Source organism: Hibiscus syriacus, unplaced genomic scaffold (genome assembly GCF_006381635.1).
Source record: "Hibiscus syriacus cultivar Baekdansim isolate YM2019G1 unplaced genomic scaffold, ASM638163v2 tig00112857_pilon, whole genome shotgun sequence".
Lineage (NCBI taxonomy): Eukaryota > Viridiplantae > Streptophyta > Magnoliopsida > Malvales > Malvaceae > Hibiscus > Hibiscus syriacus.
In genome coordinates this window covers 977,297-992,518 of record NW_024063412.1, presented here as the reverse complement: position 1 = coordinate 992,518, position 15,222 = coordinate 977,297, and the positions used below count along the sequence as shown (strand labels likewise).

The 15,222-nt window shown below is 34.0% G+C and overlaps 1 pseudogene; it reads left to right on the top strand.

Annotated features, from left to right (window-relative positions):
* Window positions 1-9,106: 9,106 nt before the first annotated feature.
* On the top strand, window positions 9,107-14,386 carry LOC120184124 (annotated as a pseudogene).
* The last annotated feature ends 836 nt before the right edge of the window (window positions 14,387-15,222 follow it).

Sequence of the window (15,222 nt, the reverse complement as noted above, 5' to 3'; positions counted from 1 at the left end):
ATCTTTTGCCTGTAGTGTTTTTCTTAGTAGTTTAAAATATTTTTTAATCATTAATATGGTATATATATATATATATATATATGGATGTAATTATTTGAATTTGAATTTGTGCTCCTGGTTCACCTAGGCCAATCATGATCGTACGATCGACCTCACGTGGCATGTTCCGATTGTGATTTGGTGGGTCTCTCTACAGAAAGAAAGAAAAAAAAGGGAAATTTTGATGGAATTGTACCTCTATTGTTTGCCTTTTGTGTAACCTTCTTTTATTGGGAGATCTTGGGGACCACACAACTTGCAAAGCGTGAAGTTCTTTCGAATTTTGAATTTTTTATAATATTTTAATTTGAAACGTATAAATTAAATGAATATAATAAATAAATATATTAATAATATTAATTATTAAATATAATAATATATAAATATAGTAATTAAAATAGATATTTTATAAAAAATAATTATAATATATTTTATAAATTTTGAAATAACGAAAAAATTATATGTTTAAAATATTAAATATAATAAATAATAAATAATATTATATTTATAATATTTTTTGAAATTTAAAAGATAGAGTAATCTCGCGTCTTACAAACCGCGAGGTACTGGGAACGGAATAAATTTCGCGTGTTTTCAACGTAACTCACGTCTTACAGGATGCGAGTTGCATTTAAAACCGCGCTTCCCCGGTCCGAGAAGAGCTATAAATAGAATCTTCCACTCCTATTCATCACCACACATATCCCTCTCATATATTCAAAGATTCAAATATTTCATATCATGGCGGCGAGTCTATTAAGACATGATCGAAGTCACGTATTCGATTATTGGAGGTGAAATGATGAGATAAATTAATTAATATTATTTTATATATTTACTATTATTTATTTATTTAGTCTATTTGCTTTGGTATTTAAATAATTTTTTAATATTTATATTTCGTAGGGATATGAATGTGTATTGGAGTGTCATATAAATCGTGTGACACCGCCCGATGCGGATATTATTAACTATTTACGTTTAACGGGTTTCAGGTATATCAGTAGTATAACTGGTGACAGTGTGAAGTTGCATCCTCCACTTATAAATGCGTTGGTGGAAAGATGGAGACCGGAAACGCACACGTTTCATTTGCCGTGTGGGGAGGCAACTATCACTATGCAAGATGTTGCATTTCATCTGAGACTGCCTATTGATGGAGTAGCTTTTATTGTTGTTGTCGCACTCCTAGAAACGTATGTGAGGTATTGCTCGGAATTGATATGCCTGATGATGCACGCGATGGTAGAAAAATAAAAAATTTAATTTTTGGATAAAAATTTTGCGAACCTACCCCAAAATATGGAACATGAAGTGAAGAAGGTAAATATAAATGTTTTTATCTATGAATATTTATTAATATTTCAATTTTTTTTGGAAATTAAGTAGTTATATTATTTTATTAATTTTTTGAAGCGATTTGCTCGTGCGCATATACTCAGAGTTATTAGGGGGATTTTAATGCCAGACAAATCCTGAAATAAGGTACATCTAATGTGGTTGAATCATTTGCAAAATTTGAGAGATTCAAGAAATATAAGTTGGGGGTCGACAGTTTTGGCATTTTTGTTCTGGCAACTTTGTATAGCCGTAGATCCGACGAAAAATGTCATTAGAGGGTGTTTATTGTTGTTACAGTCGTGGGCCTGGATCCGAATGCCATTTTTATATATGATCCTTAAAACACATGTCTCATATGAATTTCCGTTACTTAAGAGGTAAAAAATATTTTTTATTTATTTTTTATAATAATATTAACAAATAATACAATTCTATTGTCCTAATAATATATGGACTGATGAAACCTTTCACGCCCACTTACCAACACATCAACAAGACTTCAGACTCTTGATCGATAATTTTGGACATCAAGTAATAAAATATTTTCATTCGACTTTTATCTTATAATTTTATAATAATTTAATTTATTTGAGGTTTTTAGCTAATAAAGTTATGTAATTTTAATTTTATAGTTCTTGTGGACACTTTACTGCGATGCTGATATTGACGACTATATATCATATGAGATTCGTGTGATTAATGCGCTCGTGTACATCGTGTCAGTCACGCTGATCTTGTATAAGATAGTCGAGTGACATCCTACCGAGTGTATCCTTCGACAATTTAATTGTGTCCAATCGATTCTTCCACATCCACCTTGCTTGGATCAGTTGCATCGATTGACGTGACAAATGAAAATGAAAATTAATTAGGCGGACCATAATATAGTGTATTAGAAAGAGTGGGTCTGAAGATTCGAGAGGACATCCATGACTCAACCCATCTTCGATCACAGCGTGACATACGATTATATGCAGTGATACTAAGAATATGGGATGCCACATATATTGACCGATGAGGAGCGAGCACGAGAATTATATGTTCCTCCACAAAGTCGCCTACGGGCAGGGTGCGTTATTTGGAAATCACATCTTGCAACTCGTGAGGTTGTTGAACGCCAATAAAACAACTGTAATTCAGTATTATCAGACAACCACTCAGCTAAAATGTCAATGAGAGAAAGCCTTACTCTTTGATATATTACAATGACAGAATGATCAGTGATGTATCTCTCGGTGTCGTATTTCAGTCTGTACACACTGTGACAATAACGCAACCAACGAAGTTAATGTATAATAAGTTGATGAAGAAATTGAAGAAAAATGTCTCATATACTCATGGTACAAAGTTGTTACCCTTAAAGTATCGACTATTGACGTCGTTAGAACTATTAACGTACACGATATACACCGTTGAGGATAATGATGATGTGCATATGATGGTCAACACTCACTTACAATATTCATTTGGAGGGCCGATGGAGTTGTATGCATTGTTTTCTGATGCTAATGATGGTACTAGTGTACCAAGTTAGAGACGAGCATAGTTCAACTTTGATCCAAATGTTGACAGTCCGATGGCAAATTTGAGAAACAAATTCAATTTGTTAAGCACACATGGTACACGTAACGATTTGGATGCATCATCGTCTTCGATACCAAGGCATTCTTGCGTTGCTAGATTTGAGTTTGACTTGAACATGCCACCAACGCAACAATCCACGTTTAACTCGTTCGATGATTTCTCATATGGACGATATTCAACGTATATCCCTTCTGCAGATAACGTCTCAATACATATGGAGATACATTCTTTTACTGGTGTATGTGACATTGATCTTGGGGAACTGGTTCGTGAGCGGTCTCGTGATCGAGAACAATTGTAGCAGTGACTTACTTTGATTTAAACGAGACTGAACTATTCTTTGAGGGGGATCATTCTAAAGAAGAACCAATACGGGAACCCAACCCCGATAGTGATGAGTTAGGCCCATTCTATGAAGAACCAGAAGACCTTGACATGCCATCATAAGCAGAAGACAACGAAGAATACGACGCTACTACAACTGTTCCACATGCTGCAACGCCTATTTCTTATTACCAACCACCATTCTACTTTACAACAATTGATATAAAACATTCAATGCCCCAAAATTTTCCCAATTACCACACATTGATCAATACAATCAACGTAGTGATGGTGATCTCTATGTTGGAATGACTTGCAGGTTAATATAATGTTTTAATTTTTCATTATTTATTTTTATTTGTTTATTGATAAGTTGGAAATTTTATTTACTCTTTTTACGAATGAGTTTTAGAACAAAAGAACAAGATGTGGCTTCAATCAATAACCACAACATACGTCACTCAGTCATGTCAACTGTGAAAAAAACTGATATGGATAAATACATCACTGAATGTCTCCACAAATGTCTCCACAAGAAGCATGGATGTAATTGGAGGGTTCGTGTATCACGGTTGAAGACGATGAACAAACTTTAGAAACTCACAAAATATGTCCAGCCACATACATGCACCACCAATATCCTGAATCAAGATCATCGTAACTTGGATGTGCACGTGCTTTCTGAAGCCTTCATTATGTTGCACAAATCAAATCCACGTATTATGATTGTGACTTATATTGCTTCAGTTACATCGCTATATGGGTACACAGTTGATTACCACAAAGTATGGTATACAAGGTATCGGGCCCAACAAAAATTATTCGGCTAATAGGAGGAATCATACAATGAATTGCGGCCAGAGCTTAAACTGATGCATAAACACATTTCGGGAACAGTTGTGAAATTGGAAACAGTCTCGGTGTATGAAAATGATTGTGTTGTACAAGGTGTCTGCCAATTCTACCAGCTCTATTGGACTTTTCCGCAATGCATTCCGACACTGCAAGCCGGTTGTTTAAATCGACGACACTTGGTTATATGGTCGATGCACTCAAATGATGTTATTGACGGTTGCACAAGATGACAATAAAAAACTATTCCCATCGCCTTCATAATTGTAGAAAAGGAATATATCAACTTTTAGGAATTCTTCCTTACGAACTTACAAACATATGTTCTATCACATGTGATGCAGGATAGAGATGATGAGATTTGTCTTATTTCTGACAAAGTAGCTGGTATCAAATACGCACTCCAGCGTATGGACCCATCTTGCCAACCCCTCAATATTTATCATTGGTATTGTTTACGACATATTGCCGTAAACTATTTGCAGAAGTTTAAGAGTCAAGATGAGCGTCTAATAGTGCTTCAAACGTATTTCACCATTTTTGGTTTACTATATATTTACAAAAATTATTTCAAATTAATTGTTCCATTTTTTATTGATAGGTTACACACAATCCGTACGTGAGTTTGAGGACTTGGTGCAGGAATTGTGACACATGAATTTCGAGGGCTTCATCTACCTTGTTAGAATCCCAAAAGAGTAATGACTTCGATCATTTGATGGGAATAGACGATATGGTCACATGACAACGAACTTGGCTGAGACAATTATTCATCACTAAAGGGAGTGCGTCATTTTCCTATCACGTCCGTTGGCAAAGCAACATATTATTGACTGACAATCTTTTTCGCAACCTTGGAAAGGAAAGCAGCTGACTATATGGCAGGTGGCCACAAAATCCACCCATACTTCCTTAGAAAATTGAAAACATTTTAGCACCATTCCAACGCAATGAGTGTCATATACTTCTCTCACGAAATGTCATTATTATGTGTATCAGAATTTGTGAGACCATTGAAAGACATACAACACAACGCATACATGGTTAATTTATGAGAAAAAAACATGCGAGTGTGAATTCTTCCAAACTTTCAAATATATGTGTGCGCACACTATTGTGGTTGCTTATTCTGTTCGAATACCCTACATGAGATTCTTTGATTAGGTTTACTTACTTGAAACTATATTCAAGGTTTATAAATACAAGTTCCCTCCTATTGAAAATGAATGAGATCCGAATGAAGCTGATGATAAACCTATAATACGACCAGATTATGCACTACGACGAAAAAAATCAGTCGCCCTCAGTCAACCTAAATTTTTTGTTACGAGGATTTGGTCGAACATCAAGAAAGAACCAGACAACCGAAATTTTGCTCTATATGTAGGAATCCCAAACACACGAAGAACAAATGTTCCAATCGTTCAGTCCCACGTATTAATTAAATGGGTTTTAACATTATTTATTTTTTAATTAACAACACATATTACTCATAATTACAAGCCAGAAACAACATTTCAATATGTCTATTAAACCATTTTTCTTCTTTATTCACAAAACCATGATTTCTAACCATTTTCAATGTCATTTTTACCCCGCTTAAAATGTCTTATATATGTTGATATTATAGTCATCTTAAAGATAAATTGCAACACTTCATGTTTATGATTAAAAATTAAAAAAAAATCAGTTTCCCACCCGAAAATAGTATCTGAATAAGGCTATGGACACTGAATAGAGGGTAGGGAATCTATTGTCCTCGCGTTTTGCAGGCCGCGCTATTTTATATCATAAATCTCGAATGTATCTTGCGATAAATCTCGCGATATTTTAGATCATAAAGGCTACCTCGCGCTTCACAATGCGCAATGTCATTTTATCCAATTGTTTTATTAGCTTACCTGAAAAGTACGTCCACGTCGGATGTATCTCGCGTGTTGAGGGTGTGATGATTTAACATACGGTTTGCAAGCCACGAGGTCGTCCGATGTGGACGATTTGGAGGTTATTCTTCTAAATAATTTCTAGAGACCCTATTTCTTTAAATATTGGGATTTTTAATATAAAATTCGCTTAGATCTTGGACCGTTAAAAAAAATTATTGGATACCTTTTTTCTTGCTTAATTCGATGCATTGTTTAGTTGGAATCTTTGCATTTTTAACGGTGTCTGATTGGAACGTACTGTGCGAATGAATAGAGACTTAAATGGTCGATTGGGAGAATTGATTTTTATTTCAAATGAGAAATTAGATTTGTTATGGAAACTCATGACACTTATTAGGAAAATATAATTCATGTATAATAATAAAAATAGGTAAACTATGCATTAAGTACACAAACTATAAGTTTTGGTCCGTTTTAGTACCTAAACTTTCAAAATTTTCAAAATCATACTTAACATTTAGTTTTCATTTCGTTTTAGTATCATGTTGTTAAAAACTTAACGCATTTAGTATCTAAACTATTAATTTTAGTCCGTTTTAATACATAAACTTTCAATCTTTTCAGAACTAAACGTTAAATTTTGAATGTATGTACTAAAATGAAACAAAAACTAAAGTGTTTAATGACGGAGTACCAAAATAAAATAAAAACTAAACTTTAGGTATGATTTTAAAAAAAAATTAAAAGTTTAGATACTAAAACATACCAAAATTGATAGTTGAGATACTAAACAAGTAATTTACCCTTAAAAATGCAAAAAGAGATCAACAATTAGTTGATATAGTGATACAAAGAACTCAATTTTTTAAATAAGAGCTTGAATCTTGATGTTCGTAAATGGAACAAATTAGGTTAAAAGAATTATCTCATAAATGTCTAGTAAATCTCAATATAGAATAATACATCAATAGATCAAATATTGATCGTTAAACATAAAAAAGACGACAAAAGGTTAAAAGGCGATGTCCGAGTTTAATCCTGATCGGAGTTTGGAGTTTAATCCTCCAATGGTGGGGCGCATCCGAGAGTTCATCAATCGGCCGTGGAATATTGCGTTGGTGTTCATCCCTCGGGATTGTAATAAGCTTGCAGACGGTTTGGCTAAAGCTGCTTGGACTTTACCCTTTGGCTTCCATTCTTTCGATTCACCTCCTGAGGCGGTAAGAGAGATGCTGAAAGCTGATCGTGGGAGCTGTTAGTCCAGAACTACATAGGCACTAGCTGGGTTGCTATCTTTTTATAATAAAAAATTCACTCCCTTCACAAATCATCAAAATCTCAACCATTGATATTATTTAAGGAATATAATATCTCATCCTGCTCGATCAAGTGATTGTTGATAAATCCTAAACCACTTTTATATACAAAACACCTATTATTTAGTCGATGAAATGAAAATATACAATTTGTTTCCTCCTTCTTTATCTCCTCATCATTGAAATTTTATAAGAAGATATTTCGTCGCTGACAAGTCAAATGAAATATGAAATCAAGAGATTTTTCATAAAAAAGAAAGAACATTTTACGATCGTATCATAAATTTTTAGGTAAACTACATGGGTGACCACCAAACTATGATCATCAATCATTTAAAAATGATCAAACAGACCACCAAATTATTTGAATGTTTCAATTAAGCCAGTGACTATTAATTTTTAACAGAGGTAATGATATGACCGTTAATAAAATTAACATAATTACATATTTAATATTCACATATTCTATTAATTTAGTACTCCGGTCCAAAGTATTGTCACCACATATGTAAAGGAAAAACAAATTAAACCTACAAAGGAGTTAAAGTGGAAGAGGCGGGATTTGATTCAGGGACCTTAAGAGTCCTTAGGCAAGCCTTTGCCGCTAGACCAAACTACCCATTTGGTTCAAAATCGCACAACATTTTATATATTTTGTACAAGATTATTTCACACATATGTATATTAAATTATTAAAACAAATCTAATAAATAAATTATAATTAATTTAAGACTTAAAAATGAAAAAAAGTTTAATATTTTTATCTTATTATTTGGATTTTTTAAATAATTTTAATATATTTTATATATTATTATTTAAAAAATAATTTTAGAAAATAATTGAAATAAAAATATTAAACTCATTTTTATTTTTTGATTTGAATTCTCTAAAAAATTTAATATAAATTTATTTTTTTATATTTTATTTATTATTATTTTAAAGTAATTATAAAAGATAATTTAAATAAAATATTAAACTCATTTTTATTTCTAAGTTTCACATTAACTATAATTTTATATATATATATATATATATATATATATACACTCACATGTGTTTGTGAAATAACCTTGAATAAAATATATAAAATGTTGGGCAATTTTAAACCAGTGGATTGTTTGGCTTAGTGGCAAAGGCCTACCCAAGGACTCTTAAGGTCTCTGAATCATATCCCGCCTCCCTCACTTTATGCTCCTTTGTAGGTTTAATTTGTTTTCCCCTGTGGTGACACGTGATACATTTGAATTAGAGTATTAAATTTATTTAATTGATTTAAAATAATAATTAAATTGATAGAATATATGAATATCAATGACCAAATATATATTTATATTAATTTTATTAATGGTCACATCATTACCTTTGTTAAAAATTAACAGTTAATTGTTTGATTAAATCATTTAAATAGTTTGATGGTCTGTTTAATCGCTTTTAAACGATTGTAGTTAAAATGGTTGATGATCATAGTTCGACGTCAGTCGTGTAGTTAACCCTAATTTTTTTTAAAAAATATTCTCCAGTTATAACTTAACGATACAATTATTAAAATAAAAAATAAAAAATTTAATAAGTAAAATTAAAAATTGATGATCAAAATAAATGATAAAATTTATAACTTACTCATATTAATGCGTCCTAATATCATAGATGCCTCGTATGACCATCATAACCTTAGATATTACATATCTCAAAGGCTAAATTGGGGAAACTACACCAAAACCCTCTATGTTTCGGGATTTTAAAAGGAAAACATTACAAAACCCAAGAGCGCATCGTTACTATTCACATATATGTATTCCCCCTTTTTTATTACACAGATTGGCGCCATCGTACACAAAGTCATCTCTGAAGCAGATCCCGATCTGAAATCCAATTTTCACAGGTGATCTTCATCTCTCTCAAATTCTTTTGATTTTATGCAAATATGTTGAATTTTGAGTTTTTTTTTTAATTTGAACAATCTCAAATGATTATTCGAATAGCTGCAAGATTTTTTGTCCGAATTGTATTATAATTCCTTCGAATTTTTGTTCCAATTCCAGATGTTAGGACTTAGGATTTTCTACTGTTTTCTGCTAATTTTTTAACCCGATATCATAATTGGTTCGAGTTAATAGCTGTTAGTCGACTTTGGCGGTGCTAGCAGCTTTAATCTTTAGGTTTAATTTCTTTTAACTACCAGATTCATCAGTTTGTAATTAGGGGTTTTTAATAGTTTTCGTCAAATATTTATGTGTAATTGGATTTTCTTCTGAATATGTTCATTTAACATTAATTATAGTAGAAGGAAATGTAGATTACCATAGAATTGCTGCTTTTACTTGTGCTGTAACTGATTGGAATTTATATAAGGTAGAAGGTCGACATGGCTGCTTCAGAAGAGAATAGTGCATTGTTTCCGATTTTCATTTTAACAATAATGGCACTGCCTCTGGTGCCCTATACAATTGTCAAGTTGTGCCGAGCAGTGTCCAAGAAAGCAAAGGTAATTCATTGCCAGTGTGCAAAATGCTCTCACTCAGGAAAGTACCGCAAATCCATATTTAGGCGGGTAAGGCCATTTGTTGTCCCATTAATTTTTTTGTTAGTTTTTCCCCTTTTGTGAGGAGTTACAGCATTTAGTTAGCATTATGGTATATGCTTATATTTGGAATGAGTTGGTTCTGTTACTTCTTGCAGGTCTCGAATGTATCAACTTGTAGTAATCTGACTCTGGTGGTGCTTTGGGTCATCATGATATTCTTGGTTTATTACATTAAAAGCGTTAGCCAAGAGGTAAATGGAATTAGTAGAGTTCCTGTTTTTTCTATTCTTCTACTGTCATCATTCGGATTAAGTTCTTGTGGTGCCTATGTTCTAGATCTATATTATGAGTTGCACGAAGTGAACTTCTCTGTTTTTCTTTTTTTCAATTCAGATTCAAATTTTTGAGCCTTTCAGTATACTTGGGTTGGAGCCTGGAGCTTCTGATTCAGAAATAAAGAAAGCATATAGGAGACTTTCAGTTCAATATCATCCAGATAAAAATCCAGATCCAGGTTGGGTGTTTTAGTTGTATAGCTGTATGAATTCCTGTAGCCTTAGTATGAAAAATAGCATGTGATTGATTGCACTTGTTTATTAACAATTTATTATATTAATTTTCAGAGGCTCACAAGTATTTTGTGGAGTACATAGCCAAGGCTTATCAAGCTCTCACAGACCCAATATCCCGTGAAAATTTTGAGAAATATGGGCATCCAGATGGAAGACAAGTAATTAATTTCTTATGTTTTAGAACAAGCGGTGTATTTTAATTCTAAATTTCTAATTATTAAGATAATTAACCTGCTTTAAGAGATAAGACAATGCCATATCTTTTGGTGCAGGGTTTTCAAATGGGCATTGCTCTTCCTCAGTTCTTGCTGGACATTGATGGAGCATCGGGTGGCATTCTCTTACTCTGGATTGTTGGTGTTTGTATTCTCTTACCATTGGTGATTGCTGTCATATATCTATCAAGGTCATCAAAGTATACTGGAAATTATGTCATGCATCAAACGCTCTCCGCTTACTATTATTTCATGAAACCTTCTTTGGCCCCAAGGTACTTGTCTCAATTAAACAGTATTTATGATCACTAACTACAAACTCTATCGTGAATCAATGAGTATCAGATGAGGTGGCTACCAAAGGAGTGCAGTTAATATTAACCATGTAGCAAGTACCCCCCCCCATTTTTTTTTTGAGGCTGGGGACTATAATTATAAATAATGATCTCTTCGTCTTTCTTTGATGTCTAGTTACATGTGCACTTGTTTTACTGAAGCTTTGGTTATAATCATGTTGTACCTTGAGCATATGGAGTATTGGTGTATTCAGGGTGCAATCACCTAGCTTTAGTTTTAACCTTTCTATTCCCTTCACCGTATGGATTTGTGGAGTTTGTATAATTTTTTGCAAATTGATTTGATTTGTGGTACCTGATTTACAGCAAAGTCATAGAAGTCTTCACTAAGGCTGCTGAATACATGGAGATTCCAGTTCGTAGGACTGATGATGAACCTCTCCAGAAGCTGTTTATGTCAGTTAGGAGTGAGTTGAATCTGGACCTTAAGAACATTAAGCAAGAACAAGCTAAATTTTGGAAGCAGCATCCGGCTATAGTGAAGGTACTTATATGCTGACTGCTGAGATTTATTTGTAATGAGAAAATAGATTTATTTATTATGATTCCTGACAGAGTTTCTTATGATTGCTTGTGTCATTTTCAATCCAGACTGAGTTGTTGATTCAGGCACAATTAACCCGTGAATCAGCTGCCTTATCTCCAGCTCTGCTTGGTGATTACAAGCGCATGCTAGAACTTGCACCGCGACTGCTGGAAGAACTACTGAAGGTCAGATTACACCTGCATATCATTTCTGTCTGAGTAGACTTCTAGGACTGATCATGATACATCTGTATTTGAGTAATTTCTGCAAACCCAATTCTCAAGTGCAACAATAATGAAGCAATTTGTGCTTCATCTGATTACTACGTAGCCAAGACCAACTTCATGGGTGGATGCCATGGAAATCCTAATTTCAGGAAAACCAACTTCATCTGATTACTACTAGTGTAAGATTACTACTAACTGTTGGTTAAATAAATTTCAAATACATAAGAAATTAATCAAGTTGAAAGCAGTGGTTATGCACATGAAAGTGTTGTTGAAAGGTCAAACAATATCCTTGCACTGTCTAGGGGTTGTAGATATTTAGGACCTATGATTAAAATTGAGAAAGTTCACCGAAATAGAGTCAGATGAGTGACCATTCTGGAGCGATGGATATACAAATGTATAAGAAGCTATCTGAAAAACTGCTGCAAAAAATTAGTATTACAAGAAATAAAATCCAAGTACGAGTTTGTCTGAAAGATAAGAATGGGCATGCTAAATCATGGTACTAAGTTGCCATGCTTTAGCCTGCTAGCTTGTGTTCTTGTATCCTTATGCCATTTCTGTTCTTCATATGGATCTCAATTTATGTGGGATTTCTATTGTTAATTATGTATTCTCCGTTGCAGATGGCACTTATACCTCGTACTGCCCAGGGTCATGGATGGCTGAGGCCAGCAGTTGGAGTTGTGGAGCTTTCTCAATGTATTATCCAGGTGCTTATGATGATGAGAAATTTTTCAGCTTTTGTCTTTTTTCATTTCTATGTTTCGAGTCATGCATAAGCCAGTTATTAACTTTCATCTGTTAAAATTCCCAATGCAATAAAGATCAAACTTAAACAACTTATGAAATAATTAAGGTTGGTCTATTTATGCCCTTGGCCTTTTCCTTTGTCCTCAATTTTCTTGATTTTCTCGATGTAAGCCTTATAATACTGTACCTTCTAAGGTTTCTAATATACATGCTTGCAAAAGTTATTATATAAGATGATAGGAAATAAATCCAAAATCTTTTTTTAAGCTTTGATTGGCCTTGTCCCTTTCTCCATCTTTCTTGGTGATAAAAGTCAATAAGCTTCCGTTCCTTGTTTTTTGGTCCATATTAATGCTCGTGTTATTTAATTTGATTGATGCAACACAGGCTGTTCCGCTCAGTGCAAGAAAGGCAACTGGGGGATCCTCTGAAGGCATTGCATCTTTCTTGCAGCTGCCACATTTTAGTGAGGCTATTGTAAAAAAGATCGCTCGCAAGGTTAGTGAGGAAGTTTCGCAAGAATGCACTGTTTAATATTTCACCTTCTAGCTTTCAATGGAGCTAGATCTCCATGATATTTTATGTTGGAAATTTAATGTAATAAGCATTGGTGGAATCTCTCTCTGTAGTTGAGATATTTTAGATAGGTGTTGAAATTGGACTCGGGTAATATACCCAAAACTTCGATATAATTTGTGCTCAAGATTTGCCATTTGCCATATATTCCTCGGATCTGTCTCTGATTTGTGGTACAAACTACGAAGGAACGATTCTTACGTGTTTTGTATAAGTTGGATTGCTTAGGGAAAACTATCTCACAGTTGAGATTTATTCTCTGTTGCAGAAGGTGAGAACGTTTCAAGACCTTCGAGACATGACTATGGAGGATCGTGCTCAACTTCTAACACAAACAGCTGGGTTTCTCTTGTCGAAGTACAAGATTTTGAGATGGTATTGGAAATGATGCCTTCCCTAACAATCGACGTTACATGTGAGACCGAGGGTGAAGAAGGTATACAGGAGGGGGACGTTGCGACAGTTCAAGCTTGATAAAACTCGAGCGTGGCAATGGCCTGATCGGTGCTCTTCCCCATGCCCCTTATTTCCCCTTCCACAAGGAAGAAAATTTCTGGTTTTGCTTGCAGATGCCGTCTCAAACAATGTGTGGTTTTCCCAGAAGGTGAGCTTCATGGATGAAGCTGCAGCAAAACCGCTGCCTCGAAAGCAATTCAGGACGATGGAGGTTTCAGGATCAAGTGCCAAGGAGACGAGTGAAGCTGTTAAAAGAACTATAGAGAAGGTTCAAGGTGGCTCCCGATTGGTGATGGGAAAATTCCCCGCCCCGACTGAAGGGAACTACAATTTGACTTGTTACTGCTTGTGCGACTCCTGGATAGGTTGCGATAGAAAGACAAACTTGAAGGTTAAAGTTCTGAAAAGAACACGAGTCGGCACCCGTGGTGGTCATGTATCAGAAGAAGGACCTCTTCTGGAGGATGGAATCGAAGAGGAAGAAGAGAACGAAGAGGAATACGATGATGATTACGAGAGCGAATACAGCGAAGACGAGGAAGATGAGAAGGATACAAAAAAGAAGGGCCATGCAGCTAATGGCAAAGTGCAAAATAATAGTAAAGGCTCAAGCTCTGAAGGTTCAGCCTCAGATGAGGAGTGAAACAAATAATTCCAATCATCACTTGGAAGAATATGCCCCAATTTTCCTTTCCAAATCACTTTTTCCTTTTTTAAAAAACAGTCTATGCCCCAATGAGTTTAAATTTTAATGTTTGTTTTTTCAAGTAAAATACCTAACCTATCTTGAGTACATCACTTTTATCATTGAATTTACTTGATGAGTTCTAATTTAATCTATTTATAATGTTAGTATTCGAATCAATGACATGTTATTGAGACTAATAGGAGAAAAATAATAGTTCATTTATTGCAGAGCTTAAACAGAACAGGTTCCATAGCTACACACAACCAGAACAAATCAAGCAAAAACCCAAACATATCTTCTAACGCCTGTTCTTCACATAAAGCTTCGTAAGCTAATTGTGCAGCCAAAACGTCGACAGCACCCGAACCAACAGATTTAAACACGGTAATCTCTTCAGAATCCCTCCTCCCTGTCTTCTTCCCTTGGATCAACTCCATCAGCTCACCACAAATATCTTCTTTCCCAATAACCCCTCTATAAAGCACCCACCAATTCACCGGCCTCCAGGAGCGCCGCCGCATCGCATTGTCGTTTTTTTAATATTTTTAAACTTTCACGTCAACAATCAAATATATTTTTTTTATACAACCAATAGGGTGATGACCTGTGTCACCACCTATTGAAATAAAATTAACGCCAAATGTGCTTAAGGTGGGAATTGAATATTTGATTGCTGACGTGGAAGTTTAAAAATATTAAAAAATTATCGCATGCCATGCCAGCTTTGCCGTTAAGTTTTTAACAGTAGGATACTAAAATGAAATAAAAACTAAACGTTAGATATGATTTTGTAAAAATTGAAAGTTAATGCACTAAACGTGTGATTTACCCTTAAATTTAGGACAAATTACGTATTTAATACCTAAACTATAAGTTTTGATCCATTTTAATATCCAAACTTTGATTTTTAAAACTGCACTAAAAGTTTAGTTTTTATTTCATTTTAGTACCCGTTAAAAATTTTAATGTTAATTTTTAAAAATA